This window comes from Heterocephalus glaber, unplaced genomic scaffold (genome assembly GCF_053883595.1).
Source record: "Heterocephalus glaber isolate CG9 unplaced genomic scaffold, H.glaber_assembly_v1.0 deba00000621, whole genome shotgun sequence".
Lineage (NCBI taxonomy): Eukaryota > Metazoa > Chordata > Mammalia > Rodentia > Bathyergidae > Heterocephalus > Heterocephalus glaber.
This window is the reverse complement of record NW_028258153.1, coordinates 8650402-8670620: the sequence shown is the minus strand read 5'-3', so window position 1 is coordinate 8670620 and position 20219 is coordinate 8650402. Positions and strand designations below refer to the sequence as shown.

The following is a 20219-nucleotide window of genomic DNA, read 5'->3' as shown; positions in this document are numbered from 1 at the left end:
CTTTTATCTTCTACTCAGATCTTTTCTCTGCCTGGCAAGTTATTTTTTGATTTTGAAATAAAAGAAAAAAAATAGTGATAATCTCCAGGTGGTAGAATTAAATGTAATTTTCACTTTCTTCTCTATATGTTTATATATTGTGTGACCTCTTTAGACCAAACAGACATTATTTTTTATACTAGGAAAAAATAATGCTGTTTTCATACTGAGAAGGATAAAAACTGACTCATTATGGTCCCCTTGGGCCAGAAGGGGCTGGAAGATGATCCTGTCTGTTTCCTTTCCTCTTGGACAGCCTGTCTGATCTGCATCACCTGAGCTCCGGGGGAAGAGGTTAATCCCAGAGGAGCCAGTAACCTCCTCCAATGGTTTCTGCCCCTGGCTTAAACATAGTCACCATCTACATAAGACCCCTGCTCAGTGTTTTCTCTTTGCCTGGGAAACAAAGCCATTTGTGTGCTCTGATTCATTGCCTGGTTGGAGGCCAAGTCACCACAGCCTCAGATGCAGGTGTCTGGGGTGACACAGCACAACACTGTGCCTCCGGAATAAGGGCAGCCCTTCCGCCTTGAAGGCTATGAAATGTCAGGCATGATTAGAAAGGTCACTTGTCCTGACAGCTCTCTGCGCTTCCCAGAGAGGTGCCTTCCTGCTGGGAGCATTCTTAATTGTGCTTCCTGTGGTGGAGTGCCTATGTGCTCAATTCCTTATAATAACAGAGGCCCTATCTCCTCCCAGTCCTTCTTGACAACGAGGGAAAAAATTGCCAAAGCTTTCAAAATCTTTAAAAATAAATGGGGCAGCTTTAGATTCATCCAAAGAGATGCAAAGTGTCTTTCTAGGAACCGAATTGGATGGTGGAAGAATAAACTTGCATTGTTGGAGAAAAGAAACAGACAATTCTGGGAAGCATGGAGGTATGTCAGAGAAGCAGAGTAGAAAACAATATCGGGCTGGGGATTTAGCTCAGTGATGCGCCCGCCGGCCTCTCAAACACAAGGTCCTGAGTTCGATTGCTGCACCAAAAAAGAAAACAGTAGGCACACTCCCAAATCATACCAGGACAGCAAAGAACTAAGAGTAGTATTTAATGCTACTAAGACAAACTCTGAAGACTGAGGCAAGAGTTTGCCCATCACTACTGTGCAATCCCAGGGCACATTATGCTGATGGGAGACAGTGGAAAAAATCTCAGCCATGACACCAGCTCTCTGACATTAAGTAGGTAGGGCTGGTGGTGAAGGTCAGTTGTAGAGCACTTGCCTAACAAACACAAGGCCCTGTGTTCCACTCCCAGCGCTGATCCGGCCAAAACGTGACACCAGGGAGGCAAAAGGAGCACATGTTCAGGTTACCAGGAAAAAGAAGGGCTCTGCCAAGCAAATGCAACCAGCTTGTCCCAGTGGATCTTATATGCAGGCTAAAAGAAATAAGTGGTGGTTTGTTTTTTTTTTTGGTACCTGGGATCGAACCCGGGTCCTTGCACTTGCACAGCAGGTGGTGAAACCACTGAGGTAAACCCCCAGCCCTGAAATACGTGTTTTTGCTCATCACAACATCTTCCCTTCTTGGAGCAAAAAGCAGGATTCAAATCACCGGAAGAAAGCAGAGTGGTCTCCATATCTTCAGTCTCAAGGCTCTGCATTCATGAAGCACTTCGCCTTGCATAGCTCCTCTCTGAAAGGATTTTTATACCAAGGGAGGCAGGCAGTTCCTCACCACCTCTGTTAAAACTGAAGCATAAACATCATTCAACAGGCAGATGAGCACCTCTCTTGGGTCAACAACTGCTCTAGGGGCTGAGGACACAAAAGTAAAGCAATCAGACACACCCTTGCTCTCAGGAGACTCATTTCAATGGGAGAAGCTAGACTATAAACAAGTACTTTAAAAATACATGTCAGGGGTTATAGGTATTATGAAGATAATTAAATTTGGAAAAAGGGATAGCGAGCAATAGAAGAAGCTAGCAGGTAGTCAGGGAAAGGCTCTCCAAGAAGACAAGTTTGAGCAGAGCCAGGAATGAAGTGGGGATGACCAGGGGAGGGTGTTCCAGACCTAGGAGTGCCAGTTCACAGGCCCTGAGGTAGGAATAGGAGGAGAATGGCAGGAAATGAGGTCAGAGAGGCACCAGGGGCCCCATGGCTCAGGGTCTTCTTTGTCACAGAGGAAACTTTGGATTAGCTAATGGGAAGCATTTACAGTTTAAGAGATTTTTCCCCTCAAAAAAACTTTGTGTAAGGATGTAACTGAGATAAAGCATCAAAATTACTTCTTTAGGACTCCTTAAAAACAAAGATGGCCAAAAAGGGACACACAAATATGAAAGTAATCTATGTTAAAGAGGCAAGAGTATGGGATTTATTTCCTTTTCTTCAAAAAATGAATGTGTCATTGCTGCAACGCTTTTAGAATATAAAACATGTTTTCTTTGAAATAAATCCACCATTCAGGGGTAGTGTGATATCTCTGTATCCCAGAGTTGGAGTGATACCCAGGCAAGGCAGACACTCATAACACTGGTAGAATCAATTTGATGAACCTCTGAGATGGACCATACATTCTCCCTGGAGCCAAAGAATAAGAAACTTGAAGCCCTTCCTGATGCAGACCAACACAATCTTGGCTCCTTTACCTCATCCTCAGAGTCGGGCTGTTTTCAAGCTATCCACAGCTTGTAGAAACTTTGATGATTAGAGAAAGGCTATGATTTTGAGCAAAGGGGCTATGTACTTTCTATGAGCCTCTCTGGAATTGTTATAAACCTCCTCCATAACTTCAGGCTACTATACTTTATGCTGAAACCATGGCAGGAGAAGTGGGTTACTGGCTTTTCTGCAGATACTGGGTAGTGGGAGAAACATATTTGGATTAGGAAACCTCCTCTCAATGCTGGGATTCAATTCCCCAGCCCACCACACTCCTTTCCCCAGGGACTAAGAGGCCAACACTTTCAGGTTCACCTCTCTTGGGATAACGGAACCAACACAACCACTGTCTTGGCCTGATCTCACAAATACTCAGCATTGTCACGTGGAAATCCACGCTCTTCACTGGAGTCTTTGCCTGCTGCTTGGCTGTTCCTTGATATGCTCTTCTAAGCTGAAAGCTCTATGGGTTTATAATCTGCGCTAGCAATCAATTCCTTGGTTAAGTCTGTCTTCATCTCCTTGCTGTGCTGGGGGAAGGAGTGAAGGACAGGGGAGGTGAAAAATCCACTAGAGACCCAGGACCCTTGTAAGACACAAAGATATATTCAGGGAACACAAGAAACTCAGTATTAAGCAACCCCATAAAATATGTCAGCTCTTAAGGTATTCTTTCATGTTTTCTGGGAAACCAGAAAGTAGGATGTCATATATTAACTCTTTGGGGCCCAGTTTCTGTGCCGCTTAATTCTCCATGTCTTCTATGAAGAACCAATTTAGATAATAAAAACTTCATCTAATGGAACACCTATCACAGGTTAGGTTCTCTGCTAAACATTTCACATAGTTTAACTCATTTACTCCTATGAGGAAGATATTATTGCCCCCATTTTGCAGAATGAAGTAACTGAGAATCGGTCATTATATTCTGTGCTTAAAGTCACACAGCCAGCAAATAAGCAGCCCAGGTTTAAAACCTAGGTCTATTCAGAGCCTACATTTTAACCCTCACATGATGCAGCTTCTCAAAGCAAATAAGGATGTATAGCAGTAACCTCTCTTCTTTAAGTGAGGTTTTAGAAAATTTTTCCTAAGTTAGGAAAATGTTAGAATGCTACAGCAACTAAAAAGTTGGGGTGAGATTAGAAGGTCAGTTAGCCCAGGAAATCAGCTTCCTACTACCTAATAATTCCTCAGTCAAAAGGCTAAGGCCTCCTATAATCTAGACTCATTACCTTCCATCCATTCATTCAATCAAACAAGTATTTACCGTGTACAGACAAGAGGAATGCAATGGTTTAATAAAAATAGAATAGTACCTATGCTCATAATGCTTATGGTTTTATAGGAGACTAGGTAGACATTTATAGACATAGATATTCCATAATAAGTATTAAATTGCAATGGTGGCAAGTTCCACCAAGAGAGAAATGCAGTGCTATAAGAACATGTAAGAGGGGATTGGTCTGTCCTTGAAGAGGTGATGCTGGATCCCAGATATAAATGGTGGCTAGTAATTATGTAGGCAAAGAGCCATTCCCATCTTCTCTGCCTCTCAGTTTGCCACAGCAGAAAGCTAAACCCTGTGAAATACTGATGTAGCAATGCAGGAAATGGATCCTGGTCTCATTCTTCCAAGGCAATGCAGCCCTAGAAACTCTGAAAGTTTTATTCATTGAGGAGAAAGAAGAGACAATGTAATTGGAGATATAAAACCAGAATAAGGACATTGGTGTTTCATTCCTTGATACATCTGTCTTCTGGACTCCTTAGTGACACTGCTAATCAGGCAGTACTGCCACTGTCCCATACATTGTACTTGTATGAGTTAGAAAAAGTTGTCCACCCTTCTAGGAAGAATCGGCCTTGGGTACCTAGGTTGAGGAAGAAAGCATATATTTCTACACCAGCAACTAGCTTGCCCAACCCAAACCATCAACTCTTGTCCAGACCCAAACCATCAACTCTTGTCTAGTAAACAATTTGCATATCCATATGGACTCTGAACAGAATTCTGTTATATGAGTCTATGTGAAATGAGGACTAGACTAATCAAAAAGCATTTTTCATGATGAGGTATACCCAGGGGTGTGTGTGTGTGTGTGTGTGTGTGTGTGTGTGTGTGTATTCTAGTTAAGAAATGCAAATTGCAAAGATGGCCAGAGAAGTCCAAGTGGAGTTACAGGAATGAGAACCAGCAGAGTAAGCATCTCCTGAAATGTATTTACTGGAACTAACTTACTAGGACGCAAGAAGAAAGCAAAGGTGGGCATCTAGCCATTAGGAGAAAAGAAAACTAAAACTAAATGACTGGTCTGCTGGTGATGAGGTGCTTGGGATAACCAGAAAAGATGAAGGCTGCTTTGGGGTCCCTGGAATCTGGATTAGAGAAAAAGTTTCTAAATTGGGGTGCATCTATGACCTTCAGAGGACCTCTGAGCTTCGTGAAACTATAGTATTATTTTGCACCTGTGTACTTTTTTGGTAAGAAGATTCTTAAATTTTAATAGATTCTTAAATTAAGAGTTTGTCTCAAGACACACAGATCTGCCTGGGTGGGTCAGAGCATGTTTGATGAAGATGGAAACATCTTGTCATGAGATGTCCTGCCAGAACATAAAACTACTATGAAGGCCAGGGAGAGTGTAACTTCCCTCAGGAATGAGCAAATTCTCCTTCTCATTAGACTCCATTCCCTCTAGGGTGGAGTTTGACCACTGTGTCATCAGATCCCAGCGGTGACTCTCAGAAACCCTTGGGTTCTCTGACTATTAAATTAGCAAAGTGAGCTCATCCACAGACGTCCAAACTGATACTATGGGAAGTTACCTTTCCATCATCTCTCCTTCCTCAAGCTTATAGTAATGGATTTTCTCCTTTTCAATCATCTAAGTGATTAGGACACAGAGTAGAGTGAGAAACTGGTTTCAGGAATCCTTCCATCTGGAGTTGGAGGCATGGCTCCCCTAATTCCCAGCTGGAGAACTTAGTATATTATTTCTTAACCCTGAACTTCCATTTTGACACCTGGTAAGATGGGGATAATAGACTATCTTCTCTACAAGATATTGTGAGGATGAAATAATCCAGTCCGTCTAGGCATGGCATTTAGTTCAGTGTGTGGTACATAATAGGTGCCTGATACAGGTTAGAATTATGATTTATTCCCTGCTTCCATGTGTAAGTTTTGTTTTTCTTTGTGCTTTAAAAAAACTGAGATATGGTTTCCTACCTACTGTGCCACTGTGAACTCTTTCTCCCCTGTCAGGCCCCTCTGCTATGCCACCCTGCCTTGGAGCCAGCCCACTATGGACTGAAACCTCTACAAACTGCTCCTAGGGCAGAGAAGCTTAGCTGGTTCCAGCACCCGGAAGGAAGCTCCTCGCCACCATCCCAGGCTCCTAGGGCAGAGAAGGTGAGCCAGTCCTAGCACCCGGAAGGAAGCTCCCCACCTCCATCCCAGGCTCCTAGGGCAGAGAAGCTCAGCCGGTCCCAGAACCTGGAAGGAAGCTCCCCTGCTGCCATCCCAAGCTCCTAGGGCAGAGAAGCTGAGCTGTGTGGGTGTCAGAAGCACCCCCCCAGCCCCGTGGAAATGAGAAGACACATAAACAAGCATCAAAAACAGACTTCCAGATCACCTACAGCAACCCCAAAGGGAAATCAGATGGAACAATCTGACACTCAACCACCTGGACTCTCTGAACTGGCAACAAAAGAGGATCTAGGAAAAATGAAATCAGAAATAATTACTCAGATAACAGCAAAGATTTTGCTCATGGTGCAAGACATGATTAATAAATCTAGAGAGGACACAGATAAAAAAATAGAGGATCTGAGGAACATGATGGAATCCCAACATAGGAAACAAATGGAATCCATAAAACAGATACAAACAGATTTCCAAGAGATTAAAAACTCCATCGAAAGTCTGCTCAGCAGAGTGAACCAATGTGAGGATAGAATTTCAGATATAGAAGATAAGATTGCAATTAGTGATCAGGAAAAGAAAAATTGCTTTAAAATTGTAAGGGAACATGAGAAATCAATCCAGCAGCTGCTAGACAATGCAAAGAAGAATAACATAAGACTGATTGGCGTCAATGAAGAAAGAGGAGAGAGTGCAGATGACATAAAAAAACTGTTCACAGAAGTGATGGCAGAAAACTTCCCAAGGAGGGGAAAAGAACTTGACATACAGATAAGTGAGGCATATAGGACTCCAGCTAGCCTTAATTAAAAAAAATCTACACATAGGCATATAATAGTTAGGATTCCAGAAATCCAAGAGAAGAACAAAATTCTACCAGCAGTGAGAGAAAAGAAACAAACCACATACAAAGGAAAGCCCATCAGAATCACAGCAGACTTCTCAATGCAAACCCTCAAGGCAAGAAGAGCTTGGAGTGATGTATTTCAACCCCTAAAGGAAAACAGCCTTCAACCCAGATTGATGTACCCTGCAAAACTATCTTTCAAAATTGATGGAGAAATAAGATACTTTCATGATAAAGAGCACCTCAGGAACTTCATGAATACCAAACCGGCACTCCAAAACATTTTAGACAATACCCTAGGAAAAGACAATGAGGATCACAACCCCAGGAAACCCAGCAGAATGAATCCATTGGGCGTGACAAATTAAACGCAAAAGGGGAGAATCCAACAAAAAGAAAAAGTCATGACAAGGCTTTTAAAACTTTTAACTTCATCTCCCTAATGAGTGTATAATTCAATCTTATTATTGTACTGATTTAGTATTTTTCTGATTCTAGAATTGCACACCATTCCTTGTGTTATACTGGCTATTTATCATCTTCTTATGTCTACTTTTTAATTGGGTTGTCTATTAATGAGCTCTAAGAATTCTTTATATATTCTGGTCATAGGTTATATGCATTGTAAATATGGTCTGTTTAAGGACTACTTTCATTTCAATGATGTCATTTAAAGTTCTAAATTTTGATGGAATCTCATTTCTCAATTTTTTTCTTTTATACATCATGTTTTTTGTATCCTAGGTAGTTCTTACCTACCCTGAATTCATAAATATTTTCCCTTATAATTTCTTCTTAAAGTTTTATACTTTTAGGCTTTCTTATTTATGTTCATAGATCCTTTCAAGTTATTTTCATGTATGGAAATAAAGGATTGAGGTTAATTTTTTATATACAGATACCAGGTGTTCTAGTGCCATTTGCTGAAAACGCTAACTCTTCCTCAGCTCTTGAATTGAGTTTATATTCTATAAAATGCTAATGTTAAATAATCTTTCAAAACTCAGTGGACCATATATGTGTGGTTCTATTTCTAGATTCTCTGTTTTATTCAAATGATCTATATGTCTTTCCTTACACCACACTGCCTTGATTACTGTAGCTTTAGAAGAAGTCTTAAAATTGGGTGCTAAACGTCTTCCAACACTGTTTTTGTTTTTAACTTTTCTAGGTCCTTTGTTCTCCTACATAACTTTTAAATTTCAATAACCAATTCTTCATTTATAGCATGTATACATAGACCTGAATTTTTATATATACCTTGTGTTTTCTAATCCTGCTAAATTCAAGTACAAGTTCTAGGGGCTCCTAGAGATTTCTTAGTATTTTCTCTGTAGATGATCATTTCATCCACATATAAAGATTTTGCTTCTGCCTCGCCAATCCTATCCTACTTGTGTCATTTTATTGCCAGACTATTTTGGTGGGGACTAGGCTTCAAAGTTTAATGGACAGATAAAGAGTAAGCATATCTGCACTTGTTCCCCACCTTAAGGAGAAAGCATTGTATCTTCTCCATTCATATAAGGCATTCTCACTGGAAGTATGGAGTACATGTCTTTGATCTGTTGAGAAGTTTCTGTTCTACTTCCAGTCTCCTGATAGCTTTTACTATGAACAGCTGTAGAATTTAGACCAATACTTTTTCTCCAACTAGTGACAGGATCATATGGCTTTTTCCTTTCCTCTGTTAAAATGATGACTTTTGGGGGTGGATCTTTCAATGCTGAACCAACACTGCTATCCCTATAACAAAACCACTTTCTACATCCTGCGAGATCTGACTTCTAATAGTTTGTTTTGTTAAACAAATTTCAATCTATGTTCATACTTTTTTCTTCTATTATCTTTATCCAGTTTTAGGATTAGCACAATGTTGAGTTCCTAAAATGAGGGGAGAAGGGTTCCTTCTTTTTTCTGCTTTAACTATTTGACATAATTTATCAGTTAAAATGTTTATGAGCCTGCTGTTGTCATATAGGTAGGTTTTCAAGCTAGGAATATACTTTCTTTAATAGGTGCTATTCAAATTTTATATTTCCTCCAGAGTTAGTTTCATTAATTTGTCTTCTAAGTTACTTCTTAGAAGTTGTCAAATTTATTTCAAAAAAGATTTTTGTAATATGCTTTCTATATCCTTTTAAATTCTGTAAAATCTGTGGTAATGTCTCCTAGATCTTAATATTGTAATTTAAAAAACGTATAACTGATATTGTGTAACAGGAAGAAAAGGTCTAAAAGAGCAGGGGAGTTGGAAGGGGTAGGGGAAGGGAAAAAAGGGAAAGGAAAAAAATATGAGAAGAGGAAAATAATGGAAACAAGGTCTTTGCAAATAGAGAAAGGTGGAGTGGGTGAAGGGAGGGCAAGGGAAGGGGAAAAAAAATAAGAACCAAGAGACTCATGTAATGGTACAAGATCCCAATGATGAATGTAACTGTATTTTATACCTAAAATGTACCAATAAAGTTAATGGGGAAGAAAAAAAGAAAAAAGAAAAAGAAACAACTCAAAAAAAACAACAACCTGAGATATAATTTACATGCAGTAAAATTCACAGATTATAAGTGGACAGCTTAATAAGTTTCGACAAAGCCATGCCTATTTTTGACAAAAACCTCATGGTCTTTCTACTGTCTATATTATGAAATATTTTTTTGTTTTCCAAATGCTGTATTACAATATATAATCTATATAATATATCTATGATTATACATCTATCTCCCTTTAACAGATTCTAAAACAGCTCCTCCTCACCCCCAGCCAGTTTAAACCCTGGAAGAAACCTAGTACCATCACTTTGCCCTTGCTCCGCATGCTGGAGAGGTGTGCATGGATCTGTTTTATTTTTAGGCCTCCAGGGAAAGTGTTTCTACAACCTCCATCAGTCACTTGTTTCAGCTCTTAGCAGCACTTAACACTAGAAAGCTCTGTCCCTGTGTGTCCCTGACTTTTAAATGAGTAATAGCAATGAGTGTTGATATAATGCTGTAGCAAGGCCACAAACTGAGCTAAGGTGACAGAGTGGAGCCAACGTGGTGACACTGGTGCAGATGTGTGTGTGTGTGTGTGTGTGGAGAACGGTGTGCATCGAGACAACACAGGTGGTGTTCAGGCCCTCGGCTCTAGCCACTTGCCACAGGTGTGAAGTTAGGTACATAGGTCCCACAAATTCAGATTTTTACCCAGGGAGAAAGGTGAAAATCTATCTTTTAATGTGAAATGTGTTTTTTTTAAACAGTGGCTTGGTTTCATAAAGTGCTCTGAAAATGGCAAAAACTTGTCTGCTGCCTGAATACAGCTTGTGAGTCAGTTTACAATCCCTGCATTAGTCTGGACAGTGTTTTCACATCTATTATCTCATTTGATTTTGCATAATATCTGTAAGAAAGGCAACAAGCAGGTGTACAATCCCGATTTTATGAGACCAAAAAACTGAGGCTCAGAAATAGTAAATGAGTTGTTCAAGTGACACTCAGGCAGACCCAGGCCTTTTGGGTCTGATTCACTGTGGCTCTTGCTACACCTTAGCTTTGGCCTCCAGGGGCCACAAGAGCCCTGGTTCACAACTCACCACATGGGATCACCACCCAGTTTGTCAGTTGTTTATGGAAAGGTGACAAAGAAATGAGGAGCGACTCAAAAGAGTAAACATGTGAATAAATAGAATATGGGCTGCACGAAACAGTGACAGTGACACCTTAGGGAGTTTTAAATATTTGAAGAATTAAAATTTATTATCAAAATAACAAAGACTGCCAGAAGTGGTTGACAGAGCTAAATGTTCTAAGGTCTTTGCAATACTGCAGAAATGGGAAAAGTACCCACTTAAAGTAGTAAGCGAGGATGACCACTAGAAGAATAAAAGAATGTATAACTAAAAAGCTAACAGAGAAGAAGAAACACTAAGTTAATATAAAAGGAAGGAGAAGAAAAGACATAAAAAAGGTAGGACAAATTAAAAATAGAAAACATGTAGAAAGAGATTAAATATAAATCAAATGAGCCCAGTAAGTACATTAAATATCAGTGGACTATGTCAATTAAAATATTAATACAGTCATAGCAGAAAAAACATCAAAATCCAATTAAATGTTCTTTAAATATAAAAATTCAAATAATGGAAAGTAAAGAATGTAAAAACATATGCCTTATAAGTACTTAACAAAAGAAAACTGTGTGGGTTCCCTGATAACAGACCAAGTAGATTTTACAGCATGAACACTACTAGAGATCCATGCTGTAATGAATATGATGGTGTATTTCATAATGAGAATTTGCTCTGTTTTTTCATTGGTAATGACTGTATAATGATAATGTGGAAAATAGAACAATTATTAATTTACATATACCTTTTATGTAACTTAAAATTTGTAAAGCAAAGACTGACAGAACTAAAAAGAGAAAGAGACAAAATTGCAGTCCCAGAGAGAAACTTTAACACATCTCCCTTGATAACCAACAGAACAATTGGAAAAAAAAAAAATCTATATGTATCTGAAAGATCTGAAAAACAAATTGAAAAACCTACTATACCTACAGACATAGTTAAAGCAGTTCATAATGATGATGAGGTGTTCATTCTAACCATTCATGAAACATTTCCAAAATTTGAAAATATATTGTGCCAAAAAGCAAATTCTAAGAAAATTCCAAGAAACAAAGTCTCTCAGAATTTCCTCTGACAATGTCAAATTAAACTGAGAGTCCATAACAACAACAACTGGAATATCACCACATATTTGGAAATTGAGTAATAAATCCTGCTATGGCCTAGGTGCGTCTCTCAAAGGCCCGTACGTTAAGCTCTCGGGTACCAATCTGGGGCCCTGCTGGGAAGCTGTGAGGTGAGTGAGAGGAAGCTGTATCACTGGAGGTGTGCCTTGAGGAGGCAGTGGGGCCCGAGCCCCTTTCCCTCTCTCTTGGCTTCCTGGTCACCAGAAGACAAGTGGCTTCCTCTGCCGTGCAAAGTGCTATGGTGCCCTTCCTCACTTACAGGCCCAAAAGCAATGCAGCCAATAAACCACGGACTTATACCTCTGAAATCATAAGCTAAAACAAACTTTTCCTCCTTTTAAATTTTTTATCCTAGATATTCTGTCACAGTACCAGTAATCTAACTAACATAAACCTCTAAATAATCCATGGGCCAAAGAAGAAATCCAGTGGAAAGTTCTATTCTTTTTTTTTGGTACCGGGGATCGAACTCAGGTCCTTGTACTTGTGAGGCAGGCAGCAGAACCACCGAGCTAAATCCCCAGCCCCTAAATTTCTATTCTTAATAATAAAAATATGATATATCAAAAATATGTGGTACAATCATAAGTTTTACTTGTATCTTTATACATTTATATGAGAAAAGAAGGGGGAAAAAAGAGAAAAGAAGGAAAGCTGAAATCTAAGTAGTCATCTGAATAACTTAGAAGAACAGAAAATTAAACCCGAAGTAAGTAGAGGGAAGAGAATCAGAAAATAAGTTTGGAAATTAACGAAACAGAAAACAAATGCACATTAGAGAAAATCAACAAAGCCAAAACTTGGGTCTTTGAAAAGACTAATAAAAATCAAAAGAATAATTCTCTAACAAGACTCATCAAGATAAAAAGAGAAAAGCACATATTACCTATGTAAAAAATTAAGTCCACCACAAATCTTTCAGACAATAAAAAGTTAACTATGGAATATGTTATGGCTTATGTTTAGATGTCCTCTCAAAGCCTCATGCAGTCATAGGTGGGGCTTTTTCTGGAATTGATTCATGGTGCAATGCTAGGCTCAAGGGCGCTAGGATTAAAGGTATGAATGCTGCCCGCCCTAAGCAGTCTGCGTGAGATAAAAGGGGCAGAAAGACGCTGCTGAGTTCCCTTACTTGCTTACTTTTGCTGTTTTCTGTCCACCATGAACTGTTGCCCCTCCGTCATCCCACCCTGCCTTGGAGCCAGCTGATTATGGACTGAAACCTCTACAAACTGTGAGCTAAATAAACCTTTCCCCTTTCATCCTTGGGTGTTGGGTATTTTGTCTCAGCAATGAGAGAAAAGTAACCAAGACAGAATTTTATAAATTGTTATACCAAAAATTTTAGAACATTTAGGTGAAGTGGACAAATTTCCAGAAAAGCATAACTTATAAAACCAACAAAAAAGAAATTAAAAATCTGAGCATTTCTACATCTACTAAATATGAAATTTGTAATTAAAAATCTCATACAAAGAAAATTCTAGTCCCATTTGCCTTTATTGAATTATTTCAAATATTTAATAAGTAAATAATATTAATATTATGCAAACTGGAAAAGAATACTGTATTCTGTGAAGCTAGTATAACCTTGATATCAAAACCTGACAGACACATTAAAAGAAAAGAACATTTCTGGCTAATCTCTTCTAATAACCTGATACAAAAAATCCTAAACACAACATCATTTCACTGAACCCAGTGATACATAAAACAAGGCCAAGTCTGTTTGTATACAAATGCAAAAATTGTTTAACAAATGGAAACCAATCAATGTAGCTCTTGCTGTAAGCTAAATAAAGGAGAAAAGTCGTATGACCATCTCAATCAATGAAAAAAAAAGATTTAATAATTTAATACTCATTCATGATAAAAATTTCTTAGCAAACTAGGACTAAAAGATAATTTCTAAGCCTTTTAAAGAGTATCTACAAAAATCCTACAGCAAAAATTATACTTGGGAAATAGTAAAAGAGTTCATCCTGAAATCACAAATGAGCAAAGATGCCTGCAATCATCATTTTTACTCATACTCTCGGAGAAGCCTTAGCCACATCAATAAACAAATGAAAATAAATTGGTATAAGAATTGGAAAAAACCCTGATATTCTTTGTATCAGTATATTGTATACATATAAAGGTAAAGCAACATAATATACAAATCATGATTAAAAGTGAATTTGGTGGGCTGGGGATTTAGCTTAGTGGTTCTGCTGCCTGCCTCACAACTGCTAGGTCCCGAGTTCAATCCCTGGTACCAAAAAAAAAAAAAGTGAATTTGGTAAAAATTTTTATTTTAAGGTCAATATAAAAATCAATTTAGCTGGCTGGGGATTTAGCTCAGTGGTTCCGCTGCTTGCCTCTAAAGCACAAGGTCCTGAGTTCGATCCCCGGTACCAAAAAAAAAAAAAAAATCAATTTAGCTGGACATGTGTGGAAGGGTGCAGCTGAAATTCCAATATTCTAGGAGACTAGGGCAGGAGAATCACAAGTTGGAGCCTAGTCTGGGCAAGTTGGCAGCTCAGTGACTTAGAGAGACCCTGTCTCAAAAAGAAAAGAATTTAAAAGGGCTGGGAATATGGTTCAGTGCCAAGACCCTGTGTCCAATCCCCAGTACCACAAAATGAACAAACAAAAAAATCAGCTTATAGAAATAGAAAGTAAAAATTTAATATTATTTTATTTACAATAGCACCAATAATTTCAAATACTTAAATTTTATAAAAGATTCACAAGACCTTAATATTGAAAACTACAAAATTTGCTGAGTTTTTTTTTTTAAAGAAAAACTTAATAAAAGATGAAGGTCTTCAGCTCCTCAAATGCATCTACAATTTCAGTGCAGTTGCAATCAAAATCCCAACCTTTCTGTGGAAGTTGGCATATTTTGTGGACATGCAAAGGGCCAAGAATAATCAACACTATATTGAAGAAGAGAAGCAAAGCTATTTTATGCTACCAGGTATCAAGATAATAAGTCACAATGATTAATTCACTGTAGTATTATATTGAATGGAAAGAGACTACTAAACAGAGTAATGTCTAGATATGATATAGATACACGGACACAAAATGACTTGATTTATGACAAATTTGAAATTGTAGGGCAACAGAGAAGCTGATCTCTATAAATGGTGGCATGTCAATTGCATATCTAAGAAAGAAAAAACATGTATCTTAAACCCACTTCACCCCACAAAAATCAATTCTAGATGGATTAAATGTGAAAGGAAAAATATTTTTTCTTTTTTTTATTCTTAAATTCTTTTACTGGTACATTTTACGTATACAATACAGTTACATTCATCATTGGGAACCTGTACCTTTACGTGATGTATCTTGGTTCTTATTTTTTCCCCATTCCCCTGCCCTCCCTTTACCCCTCCACCCTTCCCTATTTACAAAGACTTTGTTCCCATTTTTTCTTTTTCTCATATTTTTTTCCCTTCCCTTCCCCTCCCCCTCCCCCTTTGGAGTGAAAGGAAAATCTTAAAAACTTCTAGAAGAAAAATAAAAATGTTTTCATGATCTTTGGGATAGGTAAAGTTATTTTTTTTTTTAACTTGACATACAAATTACATTTACCACATACGGAAAAAAACCTGGTAAAACTAAGAACTTTAATTCATCCAAGTATTTAGAGCATAAAAGGGAAAGTTTTAGAATAGAAGATATTTTAAAGACATATACATATAACAAAGAACTGAAATTCAGAATATGTAAACAACTCTTTATTATTATTATTATTATTATTATTTTGGTACCGGGGATTGAACTCAGAACCTTGTGCTTGCAAGGAAGGCACCAGAACCACTGAGCTAAATCCCCAGTCCCCATAACAACTCTTATAAACCAAAATGAAAGAGACAGATAACCCTGTAGAAAAATGGACAAAAGGCTTAAGTAGATACCTTACAAAAAAAGATGGCCAAAAGGCCAATAAATTTATGAAAAAGTGCTTGGCTTCAGTGGCAATTTAAAAAAATGAGTTTAAAACTACAATAGCACCTGCCTTGCAAGCGGAAGGATCCGAGTTGGATCCCCGGTACAAAAAAGAAAAACAAAACTACAATAGATACCATGTATCCCCATCAGATTGGCTACAATTAAAATGATATAAACATCAAGTGTTGGAGAAGCTGTGGAAGTTGTAAATTAGTACACTCAATACAGACCTTTGCTGGCAGGCTCTCTTGAAGTTGAACCCATATACCTCCTGTCCCAGCAACTGCTGGACACATGAAAAGAAGATGGGCACCTGGGTAGTTCTGCTTTTTTCATTCTCTGTGCGCTAAAAGAATTTCTTTGACCTAATTTCTCTAAAATCTTTTAAGTTTCTTCTAACCTCTTCTCCCTAAGGATAATAATGGGAGTATCCATTCTTCCACATTTGCTTATGCAGTCCTCTAAGAGACACCTGTCCCTGGGACACATCTCCTCAGCACCCTTCAGACTGCAGTCTGCAATTGCTCCTACCTAGGATCTGGGGGAAATTTTACAATAATGGTATGAAACCAATGATTGGGTCACTTATATCAGTCCTCTAAACCTAGGCCTGAAGTAGCCTAGCTGAAGTCATACTCTCCCTTTTAAAAGAATGGTAATATTTAATGTTGGCTTGGTAGGCAGAGTAGAATATGACCCAAGAAGATGTCCATATCCTAAACGCTGGAACTTGTGGCTATGTTACACTGCATAACAAAAGGAAATTCAGGTGGCTAATTGTCTGACCTTAAAATAGGAAGATTTTCTAGATTATTCAAATGAGTCTGATCTAATTTTAATGGGTCATTAAAATGGAAGAAGACAGAAGAATGGCTCAGGGAGACTCTGTGTGAGAACCACTGACTGCCCCTGGCTGTGAGGAAGGAAGACGAAGTCCACGAGGCAAAGAACATCGTGGCCTCCAAAATCCTGGAATGGTCCTCAGCCAGCCAGAAAACAGTTCATACCCCATTCACAAGGAATTGAACTCTGCCCACAGCAGGGATAAGCAGAAAATAAATGTCCCCTAGTCCTCCAGAAAGAGATGCCATGTGCCAGCATCTCAATTCTAGTCCCATGAGACTCATACTGGACTTCAGGTCTACAGAACTGACTGAAAATAAAGGTCTGCTGTTTAAAGCCACTTGGATTGTAGCATTTGGGTACAGCAGCAATAGAACACTACAGTTGTAAAGGGGACAAAGGCATGAGACTTTCCTAAGAAAGAAAACTGTTTTATTGGAAAATAATTCACTACAATATGGGCTGTCCAAATAGCTGGTTAATCCAAGAAGTCAGCAGATGTGACAAATGTATTGGTTTACAACAATCACAGTTTATGGATCCTAGAGTACCGAGGACCAGGGTTTGATAGAAGCTTCCAAAGTACTCCCTCTGGTCACACGGCCATGGGTTAATTCCAGTCATCACATATAACTTCTATGATGTTAAGAAAATATGATCAATTTGGTAGCAACTTGTAGGAAATCTATATAGTTCACAATTGCAGACAAAACTGACCAACACAGAAAAAGAAGGAACCCGTGCAGAACAAAATCACCAAATCTGGGTATCAATTCACTATAAATATGAAGTAACTGAGGAACGAGCCGAACATTAACAGGTTTCAAATCTTATAACCCCCAGAAGATAGGCTAAGCAAGAAAAGGACAGAAACAATCACATCAATTTAATTCCAGAAATTCAAAATAAAAACTGTTATTTGAGAAGTTGAAAGAACACCTCAAATGACTGAAGATTGGAAAAATAGGAAATGGCATGTAAGAATGTCCAAAACAACCCTTTACAGGAGAAATCCTGAAATAAGAAATGCATTAAGGCTCATATGCAATTTGAGGAATTAGCAAGTGAGTGCTACAAATACATATAGTTGAAGAAATTAAAAGACATTCCGCGATACTAAAGAAATCGGAGGAAACAGTTCCATCTCATTTGAAATCCTGACATTTTTGGTTTCTAGCAAGGAGTAATTGGATATGAGGACTCAGGAGCAATTTAAAGAGCTGCCATGAAAGACTAAACTCTTCAAAGTAGCAGACAAGGAGCCTAAAAATCCAGAAGTGGTCACTACAGGGAACAGCATCAGAATGCCTGAATTATGACGGACATGAATCACCAAACATGAAATTACCAAGGACAGATAAAAAGCAAATGGGTTACGAACCCTGAAAATGCTGGCCAATTGGTAAGAGGGGAACTAAGAAGTAACAGTGGTACCTATGTCACATATTAAATTTTGTTTACTAATTGCTAGAAACAAGCTGAGGAAATACTGCAAAATTAGTCGAAGATGAATAAAAATTATAATGTGATAGCAGAAAATGATATAAAAGCAATTTAAAAAATCAGTTAACACTGAAAGTTTCCCATTTAAAACAACATTCTGGTTTCTATCAGGAAATACATTTTCTAAATATCAAAGATGTTCGCTCACAAATCCCCATTATTTCAACAAACTAAGCAATCCTTAAATTGTTGCCATAAGGACAAAATGAAAACCAGTCCATTACAACTTGATGGTAATCTCCAAAAACCACAGGAGAAATAGCTTTATAACTATGTTTTTCACTACCTTCATTGAATTATTTATTTTGTTAACTGGTTATTTAATGAATTGACTTTGGCTTGCTCTGTATACTATTATCTATCCTCTATCTTCTTGCTTGGGTACTTCGTGAATAGGACATTTGATGAATCAATTTTTGGCAAAAAGACTTTAGATCAATTCAGTGTTGGTAAATTTACCCAGAACCATTTCCTCTATAGCAAGCGGAGGATGCAAACAGTTTTAAAAAGAAAAAGCAAAAAGCTTTCTGGAAAGCAATTTGGCAATCTTTGCCAGAAGCTGTAAAAATGTGTATGTTCATTGACCAACAATTCCATTTCTAGGAAATTACCCTAAAGAAATAATGACAATGTGCAAAAAGATTGGGCCACGTGGATTTCTTAATTGAATTGTCTAATGCAATAAAATAAGAAAGATAAGGGAAAATTTCAATAAAAGGGGACTGGTTAAATAAATCAAGCAAAAGTATACAGTGGATTGTTATGAAGCTTTAAAATTTGTTCTCTGAAAGAATATTTAATGTCTTGGGAAGTTACTCAAACAGTATTTTCAAGTTAAAAAAAAAAAAAAGGGCTGTGAAACAGATTGACACTTCTGTAGTAAGAAAAAAATGCCATATGTGTATGACTGAGTGGATAAACCCCAAAATATTCACTGTTATTTTAGGGTTGGCATGATGGACAATTTTTACTTTTTCTTTTTATTTACCTGAGTTTTCTAAAATTTCCACACCAAATATGTATTGTTTTTATAAATGAAAAAAAAGTTTTCAAACACCCACTAGCATAGAAGCCTGGAGACCTGATACTCCTCACTATGAATGTGACCTTCACTAAGCCCCTCTGCCTCTTCAAGCCTTCGAATTTCAGGTCTTTCCTGATCTTTTCTTGCCCTCCTTTAAAATCCTATTAGCAACTCACTTCTAGGATTCTGTATCCCACAACTCCGGCGTTGCTTGGAGACTGCTTTTTAATGGCTATACGCTGCCTGTTGACACGTAGGGTTTATGTTTAAGAACTATTTTGTGGCGAGAACTTGAAGGAGCAAGGGTTACCAAGAGGAGAAGGAGGCTCTCAGGAGCCTGTACTCTAGTAAGAAGGAACACTGTGATCCAAAATAACACTGCAATGTCAGAAACACTCTAATAAAACTATGAGCAAATAATAAAACTATGATCGTAGAGGTCAGAGAAGACTTTCTGAAAAGATCGTTTTGGGGTTGGATTTTTTTTTCCCTTAAATTCTTTTATTGGTACATTTTAGGTATACAATATATTTACATTTCTCATTGGGAACTTGTACCTTTACATGATGTATCTTGGTTCTTATTTTTTTCCCCATTCCCAGCCCTCCCTTCAACCCCTCCATCCTTCCTTATTTAAAAAGACTTTGCTTCCATTTTTTCATTTTCTCATATTAATTCCATTCCCTTCTTTCCTTTCCTCTACCCCTCCCACTTCCCCTTCCCCTTTGCCCCTTTTCTTCCTATTTCACATTATCTATTATATCTTTTAGTCCTTATTTACACTTTCAGTTTCTCACACTAGTGAAACAATTCGGTATTTGCACATGTGTGTCCTGTTTATTTAACTTAAGAGTATCACCCCATGTGAAATACCTAAAATGCACCAATAAAAGAATTTTAAAAAAAGAGTATCGCCTCAATGTGCATCCATTTAGCTACAAATGTCTCTAATTTTTCATTTTTTATGGCTGAGTAGTATTCCATTTTATTAAAAAACACATTTTCTTTATCTAGTCTCCAGTTGATGGGCATTTGGGCTGCTTCCAAGTTTTAGCTATTACAAATTGTGCTGCTATGAAAATGGGTGCACATATATCACTGTGGTATGATTCTTTTAATTCTTCGGGGTTGGATATTGAGAGCAGAAACAACATGATCCCATGGTTCAAGTAGGACTAGACACTGCTTTAGACTTTGAATGCCTGTCTCTATTATAGATAGGTGAGTTAATTAGATATCTTGTTGGCA

General features: G+C 37.9%; 1 protein-coding gene across 1 annotated transcript in view; it reads right to left on the bottom strand.

Annotated features, from left to right (window-relative positions):
- The window catches only part of Marchf4 (membrane associated ring-CH-type finger 4), a 116426-nt gene that overhangs the window by 68846 nt on the left and 27361 nt on the right, over positions 1-20219 (bottom strand). The window lies entirely within an intron of this gene.